This window comes from Zonotrichia albicollis, chromosome 3 (genome assembly GCF_047830755.1).
Source record: "Zonotrichia albicollis isolate bZonAlb1 chromosome 3, bZonAlb1.hap1, whole genome shotgun sequence".
Classification (NCBI taxonomy): domain Eukaryota; kingdom Metazoa; phylum Chordata; class Aves; order Passeriformes; family Passerellidae; genus Zonotrichia; species Zonotrichia albicollis.
Window position 1 is genome coordinate 112,832,904 of NC_133821.1, and position 26,704 is coordinate 112,859,607.

Consider the following 26,704-nt stretch of genomic DNA (forward strand, 5'->3'; position numbering starts at 1 on the left):
TGCTTGGGTCAGACGCCCCGGCGTTGGTTTGTGGTTCCCCCGAGCCTTCGCGAATTCCGTCCGCCGCACACGCTTCCGCACCCCTGCCGGTCGGGACCGCCACCGCCGGCCCTGAGTCAAGCAAAGCCGCGCGAAAACACGTCTCCCTTGTTTTTTCTTTACCCGCGCTCCCCGCCTGCTCCGCTGCAGCCTGGCCGCCGCGAGAAAGCGCCTCCCCTGGTCCCTTCTCCCCCCCCTGCTCCCCCTCTTCTGCTCCTGAGTCCTCCATGCTCTCTGGAATTTTTGGACGCTTTGGGAGTTTCCTGGGGTTTCTGGGTTTTGGGACCGGGTGTTTTAATAATATTCCTTGCTCTTTTTCCTTGAGAGCCCTTCCCCCCTGGCTTCTTAAGGCCAGAGCTAATTTTTTCCTGGAGCCTTGCTCCTCCCCCTCCTTTGAGGGCCCCCCCCCCCAGATGTCTGCTGCATCTGTTGGTTTTCTTCTTCCTGGCCTTTTAAGGCCAGAGCTAATTTTTTTCCCAGAGTCATTCTCCTCCCCCCTCTAATTAGCTAATCTTTTCACCATTCACCCCGGTGAAGCCCTCATCCTTGTCGTCTCCTGTGTAGGACCAAAGTCCAGCCACCAGACACTTCTGGCAACATTCCAGGACTCCCGAGCCCCCCAAGGTGGTCTCGGTAGCTCAGCACCTCAGGACTGAGATCCTGAGATCCAACATGAATGGTACACAACAAAACACTGACTTGCTTTTGCAATGAAGATCATGAGTTAATAAGTGAGGATGAATCACTGAAACTGATCAAAGAATCAAAAATTGTTTTTTCTTGGAAGAGACTTTAAAGATTTTGTAACTTTGATCCCCCACCATGGGCAGGGACTCTTCCACTAGGCCAGGATGCTCAGAGCCCCATCCAGCCTGGCCTTGAACACTTAGAGGGATGGAGCACCCACAGCTTCCCAAGGTGACCTGTTCCAGCACTTCACCAGCCTCACAGTAAAGAATTTCTTCCTAATATCTAATCTAAATTTCTTCCTAATATCTAATCTAAATCTGGTCTCTTTCTGTTTGATGCCATTCCCCCTAGTCCTGCCACTACATACTCCTTTAATATATCTGTCTCCATGTTTCTTGTAGGAATCCCAATTCTCTTAGTCTTTCCTCAATAGGGAGGTGCTCCATCCCTCTAATAATCATGATGGCCCTCCTCTGGACTCTGTCAAACAGGTGGATGTCTTTCCTCTGCTGAGGATCCGAGAGCTGGGTTCCAGGTGGGGTCTCACCAGAGCAGGGCAGAATCCCCTCCCTGTCCCTGCTGCCCACGCTGCTCTGGATGCAGCACAGGATACATTTGTCTTTCTGTGCTGCAAGTGCACATTGCTGGGTCATGTCCAGCCTCTCATCCCCCAGCACTCACAAATCCTTCCCAGCAGAGCTGCTCTCAATCCATTCTCTACTCAGCCTGTATTTGTGCTTGGGATTGCCCCAGCCCACGTGCAGAACCTTGCACTTGCCCTTGTTGAGCTTTATGGATAATAAATCATTTGTCATCAGTCTGAATCTCAGATAATGCAGTCATGGCTGATGATGATCATTGTTGGACAGGGGTTTTAAACATCTCTGTGCTGCTTGTGAAGATGACAGCTGTTGATTATTTTTATGAGAGACACATTGCATACATCAAAACTTAAAGATGCTTTCTCTATATCTGAGTATTTTGGTAAGCATTTTACCTGAAATTTTTGTATCTCATTCTAAAGCACAAAGTTCTATGGATGATATTTTTTTTCCCTAAGCTTTACAAAATTAGTGTAGGTTTATGCTGAGATACTTTTTATGACCTTAGAGAAATCTACTCTGGATCATTTGGTACATAGATTTGCTGGCTTTTATTTGGATTCTTCATCCAGAGGGTCCTGGAACAAGCTTCTCAGGGAAGTGGTAAGAGCACCAAGCCAGACAGAATTCAAGAAACATTTGGGAGATGGTGTGACACTTGGGGATGGTCTTGTATGGGGCTAGGAGCTGGACTTCATGATCCTTCTAGATGCCTTCCAACACGGGATATTCTGATTCTGTGAAAAACTCTGGGTATGAAAGTAATAAATACAGCCTTTTTTTGGATTGCATCAAAATGATTTGCTTTTCTATTTTTAAGAATATTCATATTTTGGTTAAGAACCTGTTAAATCACTCAGTTTTACAGATATAGTTCTCAACTGCTAAATAAACCTCTCTTGCTGTGTTCTATGATATTAAATAGACAGATAAACACTCTGGAATGATTCCTTGGTTTGTCTATAAAGAAACACATTGGGTATGAGAAGCTGGTATTTATAAATTCTTTAATCTATCATATGCTATCACTGACAAAAACAATTCTTACCTTTCACATCTGCTCTCACTTCAGCTCTGTGCAATGAACCCCACTGGAGAACTGATGGAGCTGAAAAATAACTGTTTCCTTCTGCTGTGGAAGTTTTCATTTGAAGGGCTCTTGGTTCTGCCACTGTGAAGTCATGCCTGCTCAAGGGAGGATCTGGCACTGACAGGACTTGGTAACTCAGGGTGCTGCTAATAGTTTACACAGGTCGAGCTTCAAATGAGTGTTTTCTTTTTTACTGAGTGGCTTTCATTTTCTCCATTCATTTTCTGCTTTATTTTGCAGGATTAATTAGCTAACATGGTGCAGTGAGTTTCCTTGGTTTTCCACTCTAAATTTCTCTTAATGTTTTGTATTTGCTTTAAAGTAATCATATTTGAATGAAAAGCTATCGGGTGAGGTATTATTCTTGAATCTCAAGGACATGATTCCAACCCTGACATAGATGGAGGTGAGGGAAGAGGAAAAGGGTGGTAGTGGGGGAAAGAGCCTTTGCAGCTGTGTAATCACAGCTGCATCACAGGATGCAGGAGACAGCACAGCTATTGAGTGTGAATGGTGAACCTGAGTGCCCTAAGCACACCTGCATCTCAGTGTGATTAGCACAGCACTCGGTTTTAGAGAAGAATTACATGTTTTTAACTGCCTAAAATGTAGCTGGTGTATATCATGCTGTGGAGGTGACACTGCTTCCCCTGAGTTTAGACTAGGCCAACAGCTTTTTGATGATTATGCTGCAAAGACACTCACAAATGGACCATTTCCTAAAATCTTATTCACTAGGATCTCAGCACAGGGTAAAGTCTTATGTGGGGAATCAGATCTCCTGGACAAAAGGTGGCTCTCCAGACAGAGATGGGCGCCCACATTGCAAAGATCCTTTCAGCAATGTCTTCAGCTGGATTGCCTGAGGCTCGTCAACCCACTGCTCTGCTCAGCTCTTGCAGCTCATCTGGCATTGCTTCTGTGTGACAACCCCACCATAAGCAAGCTCCACTGCAACAGATTATTTCAAGCTGCAGACAAAACATCTCCTAATTCTCTTAACTGTCTACAAAAGACTGCCCCATTGGACTTTTCTACATACAATTTGATCAATTTTGTGGCAGGAACCTCCTGAGAGTCTCAGAGATAGCACATTTTTCCACCCAGGTTGTTAATCAACATATTTAAGCACAGAAATTGGTCTAGGCACTGCAGGGTTTCCTGGGGGAAATCTTCAGGGCAGTCTCAAATTTCCACTAGGAGAGCTTCTGCACCAATTAGTCAAATCCTTAATTGAAAGGGTGGCTGGAAGTTCGGTCAATCACAGTCTCAAGTCAGTCTATTGTCTAAATTACTCCATTATCTCCTCTATGCAGATGTATACACGGGGAGTTTCTGGATCACACAAGGAGTTAATGACTTGAGTGCATCAGGTGTACACACAGGCACAGCCCTGTTTCTCAGCTACACCCCACTTATAACTATAGGAAAAACTTGAATTTCATACTTATTTTTATACTTAAGTTCTATACCTCTTGCTGCAATTAAAAGCCAGGCAACCAGAAACTCAGTATCTCAGTAATTGTAGCATTTCCTGAGGAATAAGACTCTAAATTATAACAGTTTTTTACCAGAAATTATTTTAAACAAGCCTTTTTTCTAATAATATTTTTATGCTTTTAACAGATTCAAATTGTCTTCATACATAATGCAAAGTGATTAAAAATAAATAGATATTCTCTAAGACATTTAAGGCATGACCTATCTTTCTTGTGTAGTAATGGCCTAACTGAGCAATGAAGTAAAAGCATTTACACATGTGCTTTTTCTTCTCTTTAGAGCACTTAATATCACTTCTACAACCTACCAAGCTGAAGAATAACAAAACCTCATCAGAATTTTTACATAATGGTTCTTTCACACACAATATTAATGTACACTGTGGTTGCTAACTCACAGTAACGTCTAACTTGAGTGAGAACAAATTCACTGAGTTTGAACGCCAGTCTAATAAACTATGAGTAGTCCTTCCTTTACTTGCATTTAGCTTTTTGTAGGTCATAGTAATTGAAAGCCAAATGACTACACACAACTTATGCTGAAGGTAACTTGAGCACCATTTATGCCTCCATTTTCCTGTCAGAACAACTGGGCTCAACAGTACTACTGAAACAAACCACCAGCTGATTACAGCTGGGAACATCAGAAAAAGGAGAAGGAAGGAGTAGTCAAGCCATGTATCTTGGGAAAGTGATTCCTTGGACATCATTTTGGGACATTGCATCTGGTAACCTCAGTTAATAGGAGGTATGCTCAATTTGTAGCTGAATGCTATAAACTCATATCTATTTTAGTTCCATATCTTGTCCTTTGTCCTATCAGTACCAATGTTAAGCTAAAAACAAGTAAGAAAGTGAAAGCAAAACAAGTCTCCCCACTGTTAAATCTCAGCTGTTGGACTGCTTTACCTGCATCTTAAGAGTTACTACAAATACAGGGTCTGACACTTGGTGCTCCTAAATCACTTTGGAAGCTGTTTTTAGCTGGTATTTCTGAAAGAAAAGCATCTTAACTGAGGTGTTGTTAATGCAGGTTTCTTAATCTCGAGACCTTATTCCTCCCCGCAGAATATCAGCAATTTCTACTGACTTTAAATAGAGGCAGTTTGTGTCCTGCAGGGAAGAAAAAGACCTAGGGAGCATTAACTAAAAAAGCTTTAACACAGAAAACTGTGACTGAGGTCATCTTAATTCAAATACTTTACACTGTGCTGGCCTTAAATGAACTAATTTGAGACCTATGACATTAACGGAGGGATTTCTCAATTGACATACTTTTAGCTGATGCAAAGTCTACCTGAAATAGCCTTAGGAACTCTACATAAGCATATTACTAAGCATATACTACAGTAAATGTGAAATTCTTCTGGATTTAGTAAAATCAGATATTCGTATAGAACTTCCATGAGAAAAGCTTCAGATTTTTGTGCATTAGTAAGTTTTTGAGTGGAAGAAAGGACGTAATAATGAATTATGATGCAAGCAGATTAAAATATAAAACTAGACACATTTCCTGTGCAATAAAGATAGTTATGCAAAATCAATGGATCTGCTTCTCCTGTCATCTAGAAGAGATCCCGAGACTGACCACTGTGTCTGCAAGGCCCCAAAATAGCAGCTAGTATGTATCTGAAAAACTTGGAGCTACCACCATCTTTACAAAAAATTAGGTATACAAATATTTTTTAAATACAAATCAAAGCCAGGGATCCAGTTAACAAGAATATAAATGATCAGAGCTTATGTTCAGGATTCAAGCTTCCCCATATGATTTTTTCTTATCAAGGATAAGAGGTAGCCATTTGCATGATGAAGGAGAATTCTGTTTCTAAATTATCAATGTCCCACCCCTTACCTCTACCACCCCCCTCCCCCAAAATAGAAGTTCAAATAGAGGATTCTATGAAAAAATGTTCTGACTTCTCTTCCCACACAAAAATACAAGGCCTTTTTTTTTCATTTGATAAGAATTACTGCTCTCAAAATTATGTGTTAGATTTAACTCCAGAGATTATACTTTTGTTCTCATCACTGTTTATTTTTTGGGTTTAATGCAGTCTGTTGATTTTGGACTACTCAGGCTGACTACACATATCAGACAAAGGGATTGGATATGTGCCTTCAACATCCCCTTCACTCACAAAATTTGCTTTGCAGAAATGACAACTTTGGTGTTATGGGTCTGAATATATTCCCTTGCTGCTACATTATGTCCTCCCAGAAGGATACACTTATATAAGTCTGGTAAAACAAATTCTTTCTAATTGTCCAGTCATTTCATCTCAGCTGGCAATGAGTACAGCATGGTTGCTGGTATCTATTGTGGCTTCTCAGCCAAAGTCTACCAGCCTGATTCCTCACAGCTGTGGGGTGTGGTCAACATTGGGCAGACAAGTGGGTTTCAGCTCATTCCTGTAGGAATGAGCCTATCCTGTGGGATAGACTGTATTACCTGAGAGGGGGTGACTGAGCTAGAGCAGTCCCAGGGTGTGAGAAGTTAATATGGGGAGGGAGCTGCCACCGGCAAAAGAAAGGAATTGTGGCTCTATTGCGTCCCTGCTTCCTAGGAGAGTTGGCAAAGCATTTTTCCCTTCTCTCAAAGGTAGATGAGTATTAAACTTAATCTTGCCACAATAATTCAATACTAATTCTTCAAGAGTTATAAAAGAGAAAGGAACAAAAAAACACAGGAAAAAACCCCAAAGCATATATAGCAAGTGTTTTAAGAAACTCATGCAGAATACATTTTCCCAATACACGTGCATGAAATGTAAGCAGACCCACATAGCTCAGGAATTTGTGCACATGTAATTCTGACTTCTATCTTCACATCGAGCATTTGGCATGTAAGAGCATGGACAGTTAAAAACATTTGGACTTTATTGCATTGTTACAGATGCTAAAACAATATAATACTTGGCAATATAGAAACAGCGCATCAGTGCACAACTCCTGCATCAGAACCCTTGTAATGGAATGCTATTCTATATACAGGTTTAGGACCGAAACAAAGCAGAAATTATATAAAGTTCTGACTTCTCTTCCCACACAAAAATCCAAGACCTTTTTTTTTTTTTTTTCATTTGATCAAGATTACTACTCTCAAAATTTTGTGTTAGGTTTAACTCCAGAGATTATACTTTTGTTCTCATGACTGGTTTTTTTTTTTTTTTTTCTTTTGGTTAAATGCAGTCTGTTGATTTTGGACTGCTGAATCTGACTGCATATATCAGACAAAGGGATTGGATATATGCTTTCAACTTCCCCTTCACTCATAAAATTTGCTTTGCAGAAATGACGTCTTTGGTGTTATGGATCTGAATATATTCCCCTGCTGCTACATTATGTCCTCCCAGAAGGATGCACTTATATTTTTCTGTCTAATTTTCTTCTGTGATGTATTAGTTGATTTCTAGTTTAAAATGATACTTGCTTTATGAAAATTTCCTTCTTATAGTTTCATACTCTTTCACCACATGTAAATGCAGTGATTTTATAATAGCAATTAATTGCTATTAAGAAAAGGACCAAATTATGCATGTGGATATTGCACAGAACTTCACCTACATTTTGAAAAATGATTGGTTAACCTGTTTTTCTCACTTTGTCTCTCAGATCACATTATTTTCCACCTTAAGGCCTTAACATGTTTAAGGTAATGACTAATAGTGTATAGAACTGCTTATTCGTCTGTTAACTTTTTTTTCCACATAATTTCTTTATGTACTTACTTACCTATTTGGCTATAAAAGGGAAAATTATATTCCACTGTTTGATGGTATACTTATGCTGCAGACTTTTGCCAGAACATCCATGTCAGTTGGGATGGATGTGGTGTCATTTGAGACTGATTTATCTGTAGGAGCAAAAAACCTACAGTGTAGACTACAATGGCAGAACCATATTTTTGTCAGCTCTCTGTGAGAAAATGTGCTTTGCCAGACATAATAAAGATATGTAACCACAGCAAGAAAACCTCACTGACCTGATGTAACAGTTTAACTGTACTTAGAAAGTAGTTGTAGTTTTGATTTGTTTGGTTTGGTTTTGGTTTCAGTTTTTTGAAGATTAATTTGGTTTGGGGTTTTTTTGGGGATTTTATTTCATAGCAACTTTAGGCAGCTTTTCAATGACACAAAAATCCATGAAAACTCTTTAATGCTTCTGCATCTGGACTCTTCCCTGCAGTATCAGGTGAAAAAAAAAACCAAACATGTAAAGCCTCAGAGATTTAGTACATTTTTGGTTCTGTACTAGTTGTCTGCTGGATCCAGTTACTTTAGTAGATTTTTGTCTGGAGTTTAGTTACAGTATGGAAAAGAGTGGAACACAGGTTGCCCAAACAAAAATAAATGCTTGGGAAAAGCTTGTAAGGAAAATAACTTGTTTGGTCCACCTGTTCAGTACATGGTTTTTTATGAAGTTTATTCTAAAGAAGATTACATAAATCCCACAATGTGATGCTGTTTCCAAGAGTATGATTTTCACTATCATTTATGATTTTACAGGGATCTTGATCAAATACGGCTTTCCTGAATTTGTGTCTGTATTTGAGAATCCAACACCAAGCAAATGGATATTCACCCTACCTCAAAAAGAAAAATATAGGTGTTATGGCTCCCACTTTATTAAGCTTTTTATCAAACTCCTGGTCTGTCATTGTGTCAGCTGTACTTGGCAATGGAGGGAAATGTCATGGCTGACACTCAAACAGGAGCTCCTGATCTGGGATCCTGGACTAGGTGAGGTCTTGGTCTCAGACAACTCAGATTAGTTCCCTCAGAAAATGATACTGGGGTTTTCACACAAGCATGAGATTTTGGTAATGAGTAAACCGTACACTGTAAAGACTCAGATGAAAACTTGCTTTTTCAACAGACCTATGGTTTTTAATGTTTAGAAACATTAAAAATATCCTGAAAACTGGTGGGGAAATAGACTTAAAACTGCTCTTCAAGAAGTAAACTCAATATCTATTGTATTTTTGGAGACAGAGTACACAAAAAAACCCAAAAACTAGACCTGAATACAAAAAGTAAATTAAAGCAGAGTTATTTTAGTGATGCTAAGAATATTTTTAAAAAAATATTTTTATTAAAAAATCACAAACCCAGTACTTCTGTAGAAAATTGCTTTTTCACTATCAGATTTTTAAGAAACCTTATAGCAGATGTCTTTACACTTTTATTAGTTTATATATTTTCCATGGGGGCTCATGATAATACATTCCTGATGAGATATTGTGGTTCAGATTTCCAAGTGCATTCTCTTATCTTATTGTGTTGAGTTTTTTCCTTTTCTTTCCTCATTTTTAATAACTTAGTTATGCACATATTTTGCCATTATGTCATACTCTCCTCCTGGTTCTGAGATAAAACTTTCAAGAACAACTTTTTATTATCAGTCTAGGTATTCTGGCTCCTCTTTATTGTTATTAAACTGATGAATGATTTTATACTCCAGTTTTCCTTGAGATTTTGAAAAAGTAGATATTACATCAGGTTGCTGAATTACAGGAGATACATTCTCTAGTATTATTAGGTGCCTAAGCACTTACCAATCACTACTTTCATCTAACTGTTTTACTCTTCACTTGTATTAGTCTTTGCTTAATTTGCTCTGTCTTACCTTCAATTAGGTGCATTTGTTATCACAAAGGACTTATTTCTCTCTCTTCTTTTCTGTAATCCTTTAGGAAAATAATGATAATTATGCATTTATTGCCTTTGGATATTTAAACATCACATTCTACCTTGTAAAATTACAGCAAATAGTGAAGTACAAGTCAAATGTAGATTTGCTTTATGAGTGCTAAGGTGGAAAATTTCTCTAAGATTTTGACTATGTTATACAAGTGAAATGAAGATTATTTTTAAGTAACTTTTGTGTCTCTGCTAATTTATGCTTCCTGAAAGACAACTGGATTTCTCATGAGCAGAGAGAAGGATTCTTAAAATTTCCTTTGTTTGCAGAGCAGCACCCTATATCATTTAAATTGACAAAATCTTAGAAAGGTTCACCCAGCTGTTTGCACTGCCAACAAAAACTTAAAGCAAAGGAAATTTCAGGAAATTCTTTCAGAAGAAATATTTTCTTATCTTTGACTCACTTATTACCTATCACAAGGCTCATTTTGATCTTCCTTATTGTCTGAGGTGCTGTCCTTCAAAACAGCAGGTGTTGAAATTTATCATATAGCCAAATTCTTCCTTATATGCATACATGGAGTTAGTAGACATTTAATATAAAGGTACTTGAAGTGAAGCCTCACCCACATGAACCACACAGCTGTAAAATTGATGAATTGATTATAAGATACCATGTCAAGACAGTTACTTTATTCACTTCCATGGAAGAATGAGTTAGCTAATGGAAGATTAGGGTGAGCAATTATATTTCAACTACCCAAACTGTTCCACATTTTGAAACTGAACATCTCTGTAATTTTAGGTCCCTTGTTGTAGGTCCCTTCTTGTCAGTCAGGAAAGTTGCCATATCTAGCAGTATAAAGAATGTTTTCATTGCATGACATTCAAGGAATTAAAGTAGGACATGGTTTTTTCTTTGCACAAATCAGTGGCAGTATAGAGTCAGCCAGAAGGGAAGGTCTTGTGGGAAGACCTGCTGGACTGCTGCCAGAAGGATTTAGTACCATACTGTCCCTGATAACCTGAAAGGGGGAAATTTTGAATTTCTTTACTTTGTCAAGAACATTGGCAGAAATAAATGGTAATTTTATAAATTGTAGCTCAGGACAAAATGCTAGTCAGGGTTAGTATAAAAATAGGAACAGGGTATGCAAGATTCAAAGGATATATGGCCTTCTCCTTTCCTGTCCTTAACTATAAAATTTTTTTCATACCTTGTTTAGACATTAGCTAATATATGTTTAATTGATCTTTTCTCATGGTGGATAATATATTTTTCTTCTGTTATTGTAGCATTTTGAAGCTTTCAGTCTGTTTGTGCTTACACTTATAATCATAGTGAGCAAATACTATTTAGAATCACAGGTTCTTCCCCAGAAATAATGAACACTAAAGGAATTTTGTCTCATATTAAAGCAGATATATACTTCACTTATCCTGTCAATTAAAGATCCCCAGTTTTATCCCTAAATACTAATCACAGAAATAATCTAGCAATGCAAATATAATGCAAGATAGTATATGGCCAAAATAAATATGTATCACCATATAAGAGATCTGACACATGCAATAATTTTTAAATGTTGGACCTCTAATTTGCTTCCTTGATGTATAAGTACTATACAGCTTTTGATTATTTTGCTCCATACTATTATTTTTCTGCATCCTTTTTTTTTGGCTGGATTTGGTCTCAGTTTACAGGTAAACTCTGGAAAAGAATTGGCATTTATACAATAGATGATCATTTTTCACATCTAAAAATTATTTTCATGTAGTATATATGTGTTTATGGGATCTTTACCTTTGTAAGATCCTTTTCATCAGTAATTGAAACATAAATTGAGAGTCTGTAAGTCTGCCTAGAATATTCCACTTATGTAGTATTGAAAATTAAATGAAAAAAGCTTATTGATTTTACTTATCTAACTAATCGGTAAACCAAAATTGGCATCTTGTGTTAAACTGAGTACAGCTGATCAAAACTCATGTACTTGTATAACTATCTTTTTATTTTCACAATTTCTTTTCACTAAGTCAGCATTAAAAAAAAAAAAAAAAAGGAAGAATTTTATCAAAATGTTATGAAATTAAAATACAGGGCATGATTTTATTTATCTGAAGAACCATTCAAGACACTAAAGTATCTCCAGGACCATGAGCAAATCCACAAGTGATGCAATCGGGTCACAGCAACGGATTGGCAGGGACAGTGTCACCTGAGGCACAGGCTCAGACAGCCATACATGGACCATGTGCAATGGAGCAGGCAAGTGCACCAGTGTCCATTCTGATTTTTAACTCCACAAGGCACTATCACCACACAGCTGATCTGGCACAGAGTGTTTCAAGCCAGCTCTGTGCCTCCAAGAAAGCAGCCTTGTGCACATCCTGCAAGTCTGAAGTGCTGGAAGACGTGAAGCAAGAATTCAAGAATAATGCCTGGGACATTTTGGGTTCTTGAGAAAGATCTGGACATGAGAAACCTGGGGAAATAACCCTCCTAAGGTACTAAGATGGAAAAATTTAGAACTTCCATATTAGTGGTTTACATGATTAAGACTGGGACACAAAGCATCAGTGAAATCTATCATAGTTGGAAATTTTCCTCCTTTTCTGACATGGTTATAATCCTGCCTTGGTGTATTAATGCTGAAAACAAACACAGTCTCATGATTTAGTCTTGTAACTTATATTTGGTTAAGGAATTTAAATAAAATTTAATGTTTGTTGAATCAATTTGGATAATAGTTCCATAAAACCACATTTCTTTCAGGGGAAAAACATCAGAGAATTATGCCAGTTATGGTTTTAGGAATCTCATATATCATCCACTGTCAGAACAGATGAAGTAAACAGCATGAGAGCATCTTGAATCATTTGAAATGTGTGGTAAAGGCACTAATGATCACATAAACATAGCATATAATTATTTCTATTTATAAAGGGACAATATTTCAATAGTATTTTTAAAGGTCATATATTTTGTGATGAAATATTCACTTGAAAAGAACCTGAGTGTTTGAATCACAGTTTATCTGCATCTTTGAGCAAATTAACAACAACTTGGCTTCAACTCATTGAGGCTTTCTTTCCTTCCTGCCCACAGCAGGAATCTCTCTGAGAGCGAGGAGGCTGTTTTACAACTGAAACCTTAATTTGAGACAAACAGATGTAGTGTAAAACTAGCAAGTTGTTTTGTTTGTTTTGCTACTGGAAAAAAAATAAAAAAACTACAGAGATTATCATGCTGGCTACATTAACTACAATCAATAATTTGAAATTCACTTTTAATTTACCTGTAAGCACTTGTAAGTCCTTACAAGTTTTATAAGCAACACCACCACAACTGTCCAGATCTCCAGAGAATGGATTACCCTAGTCTAAAAAAAATTATAGAATGAGGATTCACTTTTCAGCTATGCTACATCTGGAGTCTTATGACTGAGTCAATGTTCAAATTGTTTGTGCTTCATGGCAGAAGAAATACCTCAGAAAGACACTCTGAGGTACAAGAACCATATAGCAGCACACAGCACCACATAATACCCAGTGCAGATTACTGGCAGGAGAAATATTAAAAATGCCTTTTTTCCAGAACCGAAGTGTAAGATGAAGGAAGAAGTGTTAGGTAATACTGACATCTTCAAATGTCTTTTTAAAAGTCAGATATGTTGATAGAGCTGCTTCTTCTCACCTTCTGTCAGCTGTGTACTTAAACTACTAATTCAAAAAGGGAATTTTTAGTTCAAACTCTCTTTTTTTCTGTCTCAAGACGATGTTCTATTCATGCAATTTGAGAGATTAGGAAGAAAAATGCATTCAGCTTTTTCTGACACTGGGTATTTTGAAGATGTCTTGGGCCAATATGAAAGCATGAATTAATGAATTACTGGGAAAGCATTATGATTCTTACATTTGAAAACTTCACTTTTGTTTTCCTTTGGACAAAATTCCTGTATTTTGTCCATTAATTCTTGAGTATAAAGGCAAAACAATTCCTACAAGCAGATTTTACTTTAAGGGAAAGGGGGGGAAATGAAGACTCATCGATCAACTCTGTGCTGAAGAAACTATTTCACATTTTCACAGCATTTCCTAAAGGAAATTTCCATTTGCAATTTACTGCTTAGTTTTTCTCCAAATGTGTTATTTTAATGAAGTTGACATATTGAGACATCACTCTATTTCTATGTATTAGTTGTATGTATTAGATCAGAATAATAAGCAAATATTTAAGTCTGCAACTATGCATTTACAGTTTCTAATATTGCTTAACAGATTAGACCCTAAACTAACTGACCAGAATTATCATGTCAGGTGAGACAGGCCATTAGTAAAATGTGATGCGAACATTTCACTGTTATGTTAAGTTAACATTTTGCTTTTACAATCACAGCCCATTGTCACATATTTACCAGAATTAGGGAATGTATGCCACAAGTATGTTTTTAGTATGTAGCAATGTTTTGATCAATTTCCCAAGTGGGATGAAAAGCCAGTTCAGGCACTGGCAAACCAGTATATGAAAGGCTTGAAGGGCTTGTAAAAATCTTAAATAGCTGATCTGTACAAACCAGATTATTTTCAGAGTGATCCATGGAAGTCATGGTCCTTTGATAACAAACAAACTATAACATAATACTTGCTCCATTATTTATATAGCTTCTTTAACATGTGGTACCCATCATGAAAGAAATGCAAGATGTCTATTAATACTTCTTACAGACGGATGCAAGTAAGTAAAAATACCCATTATATTTTTGAAATGAATAATAGTGAAAAATATTGCCCATGAGTGGAATCTGTCACCCTCTGGAGGTACCTATTTATTTCTAATGGTTACTGAGAAAAATAAAAGCTCATTGAGTGTGAAGGTGCCTAATCTATGAAACATGAACTCCATCCTTGTGGGAAGATAAGCCATTTGAAAAATTTAACCTTACCAAGGTGAGGACCTTGATAAAGATTGCAATTACAAGAACACAGAAAATTAAGGAAGAGAACTTGAAGAAAGTAAGACTGGAAGACCAGTAAGGACTAAAAAATGTAAAGTGGTTTTGATTATCCTTTTGTAGAGTTGTAACGTTATCCAGAGAAGGCAAAAGGGTAATCAGCATGCAAGACAAAAGGAATGAATTTTGAAAGGGAAGAAAATACAGGAGATGGATTCGGAGACTGACAGTACTCTGTCATCTGCTCATTCTTCGCTGAGATGGGCTAAATAAAAGATCTCTATTTTACAAGGACAAATAAGAACACAAATGAATTTTGTGTTACATTATAGTAAACCTTCAACTAAGCTATTTATTTCCATGCTGGTAAGCAATTTTGCATAAAAGATCTTCTACTCTAAAATGTAGTCCCCAGTGAATTTTGTACAAGCTAATTATGGATTGGTGAAAAATAAGATAAGAGAAGTGCTGACACAATCTTAAATAACAGCATGCTAGACTAAAATGCCTAAGTTGGATAACAGCTTCTGAAACTTTGCTCATTGGTGTGTACAACATTGGCTTTTAAGCAAACGTAGCTGTTTGCAGCTCAGCAACATAGCTAAAGAAATGTTATAGTACATGAAACGATACAAATGTGATTAGAATGTCACACTCAGATCAGCTTGCTATGCATTGTACAACCACACAGTATGAGTGGTACATGCACCATGAAGATTAGGGTTTAAGTAATGGAGCAAATGCGAGTGTTATCTGTTTTGTATAGTTCAGGACTGCAGAAGGGAGATTATTGACAATATTCAAGAAGATGTGTTGGGAAGCTGAGGAGTGAATGAAGAGCTTCTCATAGCCTGATTAGTGTCTTGAACTTCTGTCATATTCTTCTGGTTTTGTTTTTTAGTTTGATTTCAGGAAGATTTTTGTATTTTTGCTTTATTTTAAGACTATCACATTGTTTTTTACTTATTCACTTTTTGTCGGAATAAATTCAAATAGCTTTTGCAGACTAAGGCGAATTGATACTGAGTCTCTAAACTTCAAGCTTAGCAGTGCTTACTTGTACAGAGAAAAAACCTGAAGCTAAATTTATGAAAGGAGTATTTACTAAATTTAATTTTGCATACATCATTGGGAATGATGAAACACAAAAGAGAACGAATGTCTTCTTACTTATCCCTTATGATCACTTCTTAATTCTGTTGGAAATATTAAACACACTTTCTTGGGCATCTTGGCAGGGAAATTAAATTCTGTCTGTGCAGCTGGACATAGTTTGAGTTTGTCAAGGGAAAAGAACCTTGATAGTTTTCTCATAGAGATAGTTTTCTCAGCATTGAAAGCAAGCAGTAAAATGTGAAGGTAAAGTCTAAGCATACCACTGGGGTATAGGATTACTTGGATAAGATGTTCACTACCTTGTTTATTTGTTTGTTTTCTCAGATATCTAGCCTCTGGCATGACTTCACCTCTGGAAGAGCAGAGCTTGTTAACATACTAAATTTGTGTGTCCTTCTCTTGAAAACTTATGTTCCTTGGGAGGAGAGCCAGCAGCCATGCTGATGTGGTTATCATCCACTGCTGTAATACAGTCACTATTTGGATGGTGGTCTGTGTTTCTTGAGTGGAAAGATGAAGACTAAATCCTTAGTAAGACATCTGCACAAGGGGGAGGAGGGCTGTTGCATGAACATGCCACGGTTTAAGAGTGCCAACGGGTCTCTCACACTTTTTTGTGTAGAGGATAGCAATTCTTTCATACAAAGAAATAACTTTTAGATGAACATATCAATCATTGAACTAAGGAAGTTTTATCTCTGTAATCACTGGGGCAGAGAGGAGATGTTTCCATATTTTTTCCTACATGCAAAGATGAGATGTAGGAGAGTTGTAATCATGAAGAAAACACCAGTTGAGCTTCCCACTTTTCATTTATTTCCCTTCATCTTAGTAAATGCATGTGGCCTTAAGCTTAGCAATAATTGATGCAAAGTTAAATATTTATAAAAATTATTTAAAATATCATCTGTACTTTTATCATGTATGTTTATGCTAGATAAGAGGAAATGTTTTCAGTGAAATGGAAAAAAAATCAACATTCTATTTCCTGTAAAGAGAGTAAATTATCTCCCATTGAATATAATGTGCAGGAAGTTTCCAAAAGCTTCAAGATCATCTAAACAATCACATTTCTGACACAGCTGCCAACCCTTTTTTGACTTTAAAAGAATCAGCTCCACTGTTTGCTGGAGCATCTAATCTCTGCTAGATTAATTCCATGGAAACACATTCCAGTAATTTAATCTCTGCTTCATTGGATTTCTTGAAAAAATAAACTATAGGCTTCTGAGCACTGAAGGTTTAGATTCCAACCTCTTTATTTCAAATGAAACCAAAATATAATAGTGCTAGACCTAGAATCTAGATCCTTAAATATACTTCCAACACTTGAAGAAGTATTTCAGTTTAGAAAAGGACATTGCATATTTCAGGAGTTATTACATGGTATAAACTGTACTGATCCTAATATTGCAGACATGTACAAGACCAGAATTGAAGATTTGACTGATTGAGCATTGGTAACAATAGTTTCAGCGGAGCCAATTATAAGGTTAATCAAGCATATAATCATACATGTAAATGTTTGCATGCACAGGTTTATTATTACAAAATTCATTTCCATAAATGCCTATGTCCTGTCCCCATTGAGATTCTATTTCTGGATCCTATATGTGAAGAAAAACTGAAACAGAATTTGAACCTTTCAGAGTTTCCATTTTATGAATGCTAGAGCAAAGAAAGTGAGATGCAGAAAAGTGTACTCATCCTTTTAAAAAGAAATCTCAACAGAAAATCAGAATGGATTGACAAATAGATTCTGCACTGCAGCATTTTTATACAGGGCCTTGGATGAAATTCTGATTATAAAGTATAGTCACTTATTAATAATAGTTGTGTCTCCTTTTACATACACCTGCTGAAAATCACTGGGAACAGCCATTTTTCAGTTGTTCCTCTATAGGGCTGTGTATATCTTCCATTTAGGTAATCTCCACCAAAAAAAAAAAAAAGGAAATGCTTCCAAAAACTATGTTAAAAATGAATGCAAAACACAAAAGCAAAATTCATTTCTATCTGTCCTAGTTATTACTCAGAAAGTGAGGGATAAATCACACTGTCTCTCACTGTTAATATGATCTGCATACAGCTAATATTTTAAGCAGAGAAATACTGAAATGTGAGACTACATGAAACTACTGCAGATTCACCCAGAAAAAAATAATAATTATTTGTTCTCTTTAAGATAGTCTTGAGATAATAGCCATGATCTTACTTCTATTAAATAAAAGTAGGATATCTGTTTACAGAAGAGGACCCAGAGGGGAAATAAAGATGTAAAAAAACTTGTTTGATTTATAAAGTTCTGTGACTTAGAACACCAGCTTGGGATTCTCATGACAATTTTACAGTCAGAATAATAAACAATTTTCATCGAGATCAACTGAAGAATTCCAAATAATAACTTGTTCATCTCAAGCAAGTATTCACTTGCCTCCCAGTGCCACTTTAACAGTTATCCTGTGAATAAAGGAAATTATAATTTTTTGCTACATCATTTGTATTACTAGTGAAATATTTAACATATATTTGTAATCTTTCCCATAGGAAAATTTCTAAATGTATTCATCTGATTTTCCAGGGGTTTTGGTCTCTTGACAAAGATGATAGTGATATCTTGTCTTAAATTCTGTGAAATAGTGATCACCTGCTCACATACAGTTGGAGACATTGTTGCAGCCTTTGTGGCAATAAAAGCTTTTATTTAAAATCCTCTAATGAGCCATTGAGGAAAGGATATGAGTAATATTTGAAATTCAGTTCATATGACCTTGACAGACAGCCAATACAAAGCATGGGAGAGGAGCACACAATGAAACCAATATGGAAAAAAATGGATCCTTTTAAACATATCCTATATAGAGAGAGTTTTTCTCTTCATCTCTCACTCACAATGAAAATGGATTGAGGTAAAATGAGTTTCCATATCCTCACATATGGACCAGTGTATTCACCAAACTCCCATTTCATTTACTCCAGCATCATAAGGGGATCAAAATGGATTCACTAGAAAGTTCATAGTAAATATGCATCCACAAATCCGAAAAGTTAAAGAAATGAACATTGGAAAAGCATATACATGTTTCAATATCCTCTTGAATTAAACTCTTTTTTCTGGCTGAACATCCTATAATAGGCCACAGGAATACTTCTGACACCAGGTTAAAGTGTCCAGGGATGCCTTCTCTAAATTTCCACAATTTTCTCACATGGAACCCAAATTACCTAACACTTTCTTGAATGGATTCCACCGTAACTCAATAAAATGTACTAAGGGGAACCAAGAAGCAATACTGGAGCAAATCTGATTTCAGCTACCACCCACCCTTTAATTGCTTCAGTGTCTGAAGTCTCTGACCATTTAATCTTTGAGGCACTAATAATGTGCCTAAATGATCAGTTACAAGTTTTTAAAAATTGCCTTGTGTACATGCATTAGGAGCTTTTGGTAGGCTGCAGCGGGAAGAAGTTGCTATAGAAACACCACCTTAACACACTCCATTCACTGATGGCTATAAAGAGATACAATGGTCCCTGCATAACTACTACTAATCCACATGATATTCGAAAATTGCCAGGTTTTTCCTCTCAAAATTCTTACTTGCAATGCCAGGGGAACTCCCCCTCCTTCCCTGCACCTTAGCCTCCAACCTTTCCATTCAAACCTTCCCAGATGGAACTTAGCTTGAGCATCTACTTGCCTGTGTTATTTTGTTCTGCTTCGTGCAGGCAGCTGAATTCAGCTGTGATCTACACAATATGAAAAACTCAACAAGATTAAATAAAAACAGCTGCTTTGTCAGAAATACCCATGCAACCAACTGGCAAAATATGTTGAGAGCATCAGGGTGGAGTAATGCTTGGAAGAAATGAACCTTTTTTTATTTCCTGTAGCTTTTCCTATCTGATTCAGACTGCTAAAAAACTGCTGTCCCATCCATTGATCCACTTTACCTTCTTTACAGAATTTTTCTCCTTAATCTGTTGGGTAATTAAATGTGTCCTTTCAGCCATTCCTTATTCATCTTTTAACATTCCCAACATTTAATCACCTGTAGAGGATAGAAGTACATCCACAGTACTATTAATCTTTCTTGATTGTAATTGTGATTCAATTTGAGATGACAAGCTCTGAAGAAAACTCAAAAATTAAATCTACCCAGGACCTAAACTAAATCCAATATATCTTGTGGAGTTTACCACAGTCAAACCTTAAACCATTAATTCAGGAGGTAGACAACCTGACTTCAAGATTATCCTTAGCTTGGAGAGAGGTATAAACCTAAAAGAACATAGTGGCCTTTTTTTCTCCTTCAGATTGTTTCCTGTTCTATTAAGGTAAGCAAAAAAAAAAACAAACCAAACCAAAACAAAACAAACAAAAAAAATGCACCAAAAAACCAAAAAACACAAAAACAAAACAACCGAAAAAAAGAGCATGCATTTGAAGCAGAATAATTAGAGAACTTATCTAGAATAAATTATCACAGCTGGATTGTCTTCCAAGGCCATTGAAGCAAAAGAGGGAATTTAAACAGTATTTTTCTCTTCAGATTTTATATATCTGCTTTCTTCTGCTTACTAAGATTGCAGATGGTTCTTTTTGATTTCTTTAGTTAGTGACCTTCTCCTTTCTAGATGTGAGCCTCTACGGTGTCATTTGGGTAATATCTGGGCTAGACATCTAAAGTGTTAGGAATTCCAAATTCCAGATTGATTTAGTCCTTTAAAAAATTCCCAAATCATGTAACTAAAAGGAAGGTATTCATTTCTTGGTCTGTAAACACCTGTGAAATTATTCTCCCTGTCAAAATTTTCCATCTAACTGATTGCCCTGTTTTGGACTAGGATAAAAGTTAGATTTCTTTTTAGCTGTTGCCGGGCTGTCTTTTTTTATTTCAGATGAGAAAAAAACATTAGTAAGATGGTAATCTTTTAGTTGTTGTCAAGCAGTGTTAACACAAAGTCAAGGACTTTTCGGCTTCTCACAGCACCCCAGCCATGAGAAGAATTAGGGGCACAAGGAGCTGGGAGGGCTCACAGCCAGAAGAGCTGACCAAAACTGGCCCAAAAGATATTCCATACGGTATGATGTCATTCTCATTTTATAAACTGAGGGTAAAGCTGTCGGGCTTGCTTCTTGGAAACTGCCTGGGAATCAATGGGTAGGTTGTGAGTAACTGCACTGTGCACCACTTGGGTGTTTTTTTATTTTATTCACGTATCATAAATATTATTTGTCCTTTCTTTTCTGTACATGTAGCATGCCATAGTATGTACAGAGGATAATATAGTGTATACTATATATATATAGTAGCATTTTCTGGGTTTTATATGTATATAGTAAGTTTTAAAAAAAAACCTGTCCAAAGTCTATGATTGTGTTCTGGTTCCAGCCAAGACAGAGCTAGGTTTTGCAGTAAGCAGGAGGAGGCATGGCTAGAACCCAGAGATTATTCTCTGCAATTCATATCAGTGTCAGGGGTAGGGAGGGAAGATTCTTCTGAGCAGAAGTGATTCCTTCCAGTCAAGCCAGTGTGGTGGATGGAGCAGAGGGGTAGTGCTGGTCACAAAGGGAGCAAGGAGCAGCTCGGCACTGGCCCTGAGCAGTCGGGGTGGTGTGGCTGGGGCTGGCTGAGCTCTGCGGTGATCACTTCTGCATGCGAATCACTCTCTCTTCTGTGCATTTTTGTTATTAACATTGCTGCTGTTACTGTTTCTTCTTCTTATCTCAGTGCTGTTTCCAGTAAACTGTTCTTATTTCAACTTGTGATCTTTACCTCTTTTCCCTCCAATCTTCCTCTCTATCCTGACAAACAGAGTGGAAGGATAGGAGGTGAAAGTGAACATACAGCACGTGATTTGGAGAGTCTAGTTTTTTTTTTATTTGGGAGCACTAAATTGGAAAGTACCATTCCTAAATCACAACAGGTAGGTAAAAGTTATTTTGACAAAACAATTTTTTCTGTAATGAAGCTGTAAAAATATCATATGTTTTTAATGTGAAGAAATAAAAAATATTTTTATTTTGTGCTCTCTTTTTTTAGTTTAACTGTGAAAACTGCTTTCAGGTTAGTGGTACGTTATCTTGTTTTTTAGCATTGCTACAATTTTAGAAAAATAAACTTCTTTTTAAGATTCAACAAAAATTGTTTTTAAACAGTTGTTGCAATGTCTTATTTTCTTTATGTAAAATTTCTTTATGTATAAATGTAATAACTTATCTCTTAATAGTACCAGAACTTTTTTAACACAAAAAAGAAAAATAATAGAAAAGAGGATGGAAAAAGGATTCTTATTTAAAGGATTAAAATATAAAAATCATTAAAAATTGAAGATAAAATCATTAAATCCATCTGGTTTGTGTTCTTTATAAGCAATGAGAATGGGTTGCAAGAAACCAAAATGTTCCATGAACTTAGTTTCATTCGTATATGAAGAAGGACTACCTTACCCAATGTGATTAATCTGAAAAAATTGTTGAATGTCAGGTTCTTTAATGTCATCTCACTTTATTAAAATGAGACACATACAAGTGTTGTGTTAAAAAATATCAACAGTTTTTACATGAACCCTGCCTAGGGTGATTTATACAATATTAAGAGCAGGTGGGGAATTATTTTTCTTCAAAACTTAGATAAGTGATATCTCACCATCCTGTACTATTAGGAAGCAGTCTCTGTTCTGATGTAACAAGAATTATCTCCTGTCATGTTACTTCTCCATTACTTTTATGCTTTGTTTCCAATTTCAGAGATGTTTTGGTAGCTCAAAGACTTCTCATGTGGTGTGAGTGCACAGTTCCCACTTCTTTCTCACATTGAATCATTGCTTATTTTTTCACCTCAAGAAATGGTTGACACCACACTTGAAAATAATAACTTTTTTAAACATTCTTACAGTAAAATTGTTGGCTTTCTAATGCTCTCTATATTTTCCTGAGAGGAACTAGTGTATTACTAACCTGATAGCCATTCCTATGGAAAATATAAATTTCTGCCTTTTCCTTATCTTTTATTTTTATGCTTATAACAGTTTAAAGAGATAGCATGAAAACAAGGCACATCTCCCTCTGGACACAAAATTCAAAATGATGATGATGATGATAATAATAATAATAATAATAATAGTAGTAGTAGTAGTAGCAGTAGCAGTAGTAGTAGTAGCAGCAGTAGTAGTAGAACAAGCAACAAACAACTGACTGAACAAAAAAACCTAACCAAAAATCTCAAGCATCTAAAAAAACTAATTTCTTCTCAGTTTCCTTTTGCCACTGTTTAGACTTGAAACATTGAACATGTCTTTTCCAATTGTTGGTAGGATGGAAAACAAAAATTTAAGATGGTAACTATTTCACCTCTGGTGTGCTATGAACACAGAGTTTTGAAGGAATTTTGCAGTTAACTGTTATCCTGACTGCAATGCCAGCTGGTTGTGTATGATCAATAAATTAATAATCGTGCTAAGTAACCAGACAGCTTTTGAGTTTGATCAGAAATTGAAAGGATTTCTTTGATATTATATTTTTTTAATATTAGACCATTAAAATTATACTGTACTCTATACTCAATGAAAAAAGAAAATAGACAGTTATTATGTCTGTAATCATTACGTGATTTTGAAGGTTAATTGGTAATAAAATCTGAAATGTCCAAGCTGTTACAATCATAACTATTATATCAGTTTTAGAACAAAGATCACATAACTAGTGAACTATAACAGACCTCCCAGTTTTTATGAAATATGTCTCAGGAGGTCTGTTAATCTCTTCTGGGCCATCTGTCCTATTTGAATCAGAGAAGATAAAGACTTTTTGGGATCAGGGAGAAAGTAGGTCATTGCATTCTGGGACATATCTAACTTAGGTAGAAATATCCGTGAGGGGCTGTTAAACAAGGATCATTGAACAGGACACATGAATGACTAGAAGTCTGGCTAGAAGACTCCTAAAAGTACAATTCTTCACACAGAATTTTACCACAGCTAGCTGAAGTTAGCAAGAGAAAGAAAAATTACAGTGATTGAAGTTTGGATTCCCCAGGCTTTGTCAGAAATTACTTCCCTCATCTTCACAATATTTGTCTCTTGCCCATTGTCCTTTATTTTTTTACCAAGAAAAAATAAAGTCCTTTTTATGTAAGTATGTACTGAAAAATGGCAATATAATTTAATTAATTTATTGGTCTCAATTATTTAGCCTCTGACAGAGAAAGAGATTTTTGTTGCTCTTTTACTTTTTTTTCCACTAAAAAGTGTATTCATGGTATAAAAACTCAAACAACCACTAAATAAAACAGCAATATTTAACAAATCACAGAAATATGATAACGAAATTTACAAAAGTTTAGCAATTACAGGGAGTTTGCCTTGCCCTGGTAGAAAAATCCACCTGTAGAAGCAGGTGCCAGAAAGGCTCTGGCAAGTTCAGCTCCTCACCAGTGTTGTCCCTTGGTGCTCTGCTGTATCCGTGCTCCCTTAAGGGCTAATCCTCACACTCGTTCTGTCTCCACTGCTAGCATGGCTTGCTGTTGGCTGATCAGTCTACCCCTGGGAAGAAATACACAGAGACTTCTCTTTAATTGGGACTATGCATTTCAGAACAGCTCGAGATATTTTAATGGCCTCCTAGATATCAGTCGGGAACCATACGCTTTATCAGGTTCAGCTATACAACAATGAACAACCTTTTCAGAGCCTGTCAGGGACAGGGAGTTTAGACTGCTGTATGTGCATTTGTTTCTCTTTGAATGCTCCATCTCTCTGCAAGTAATATTGTCCAAAAAGGGAAAAGGACTTTTTTATTATTTCAACCCTAAACATCAAAAACTGTCTCTCATCTTTTCCCCTTCAACTTAGTACAAATAACCAACTAGTCAAAGAGCAAGAACTGCCTTAAACAAACTACAAAAGAATCAGAATAGCCAAAGATGTAAAAAAATCTGAGCTTCAGATATGGCTCCCTGATAATAACATTGTTATGCTAAGCCACTGGGTTGACTAGACTAAAATCACATACGGAACCTTGCTTTTAAGTACATCATTTCAGAGGCTGAATTTCAGACTTCAGCTTTTCTAAACTGTGAAATCTCTATGTACAATATAGTTAAAATGTTATTTTTAATTTAATTTGTTAAAAGCTCTACCACTTTTTGCTTGCGCCTCAGAATACAGTACAACATTTGATTATAGTTATGGAAAAATAATTCACACAGGAAACCGTCTTTAAAAATACCAGATATACTGATAGCAGAGCTCTCAGTATTCCCAAATATTCCCAAAGCAGTTTTCTTCATTCACATCATCTCAATAGCACAAATATACAAGCAAACAAGAAGAACATGGTGCTTTATGCAAACCTAGGTATATTAGTTCTTACTCTTGCAGCTGAGCACTGTTGAACTAGCAAGTGTGTGCAGTGGGAAGATTCTCACTGATGAGAGGCCACTTTCACTACAACAAAAGAAATCCAAACACTGAAAAGCCCCAGACACTTCGTTAAGTTACTTTGGCTTGTTGAGGCACTGTGTATAAGCTACACCAGTGTAAAAGGGCCATATTATACTTTCATCTAATGGCAAATGTGGTGTAAAACTTCTCCCAAAGACTCAAATGATGGGGGTTTTTTTTGGTTTTTTTTTTTTTGTTTCTTTGAAATTAGGTGTTTTATTTCTTGTTTGCAGTAGGTTAAGATTCATATTAACTTAGTTAAAACACCTGTCTAAGGTGTGATAAGTCAATTATGTGTCTTAATCTGTATATCCTGGACTGATATGCATTTAAGTAGGATCTAGAGCCAACATCTGGTGGTTCTGCTTCTGTCTATCCTTGCTCTAATAAATTTGTTAGTTAGCTTAGAGATGAAACAAGGCTATAATATATTCTAAAGTCAAAAGGGACTGGACAGCAATATTGTTGTTGAACTTTCAGACCTCTTGCAAACATTCAGTTCACCCTTCTTCATCTAAGGCTCATTTAAAGATGATCTGGCAGCAGTTGAGGACTAAATGAATTTTCCATGGGTGTCAGCCTGTTTTGAATGCATCCACATTCCTCAGGTCACCAGTTGCACTGTCACCAGCAGCTGTCAGTTCTCATGCTCCCAGACTTCCTGTCACCAGGCAGCTGAGAAAGTGTCACCTTTATTTAAGGTAAGAGTGACCAGATTCCTAAATACAAGTGTCGTGGAACAATACTTTCATATGTTAAAATGTCATGATCTTGGCATATCCTTGGCTTCTTTTGGAGCAACTGGACAAGAATGCATTTTGTCAAGGGCTATCACACTGCATGCTGTTCTAGTTGGAGGCTTTAATGTCTTGTGGAGGATTGCAGATAGGAGGAGGAGGAAAGCAGGAGGAAAAGAGAAGGTGCTCCCAAAGGCATGAGATTATCCCAGGAGTGAAGCTTCTAGATGATGCTAGCCTGCACAGGCATTAGATACTTGGATATACTCTCGTGCCCTTTGGTCAGCTCATGATGGAGAAGATGAAGATGCTCTTGCCTGGAGGAAATCTGGCAAACCTCTGCTGCTTGTGCCATACCAAAAGGCCTTCACTCCTCCCAGTGTGTGCAGAAACACAGAAACAGAGGGAGGCTGATGTCTTAAGGCCAGACTTTCAGTGTTTCTCTAGCCATTGCAGAGAACTTAACAGTGGCTTCAGCAAGGCTCCCAACTCTACATGAGCACCCCACAGCCATCTGCAGGGTCAGTATGATACCAGTAATTCTGCTGCTCCATGTGTGCTGAGAGGGGCTGCATATTCCCATGAGAAAGGACCTGTGGGAATATGACATTGTTTGTGAGAAAAATCAAGTGTAAAAATTTAGGCCCAAATACCTTAAGGCATTCTGACAAATGTTTCTATATTGCAGTGTAATTATGACTAAAAATCTATTTTTTAGTGGCATTTATATATCTAATGTTTCCATAGCATTCAGTACTTAATGCTCTCATGGATTCTGCCTATATTATAGCTACTTAAGAGCCTTAAAGCTAATGATTATTTTAAATTATATTTTAAGGATTAGGTAGAAAAGAACTTGTGTTTCTGCCTTCTTTTGTCTCAGA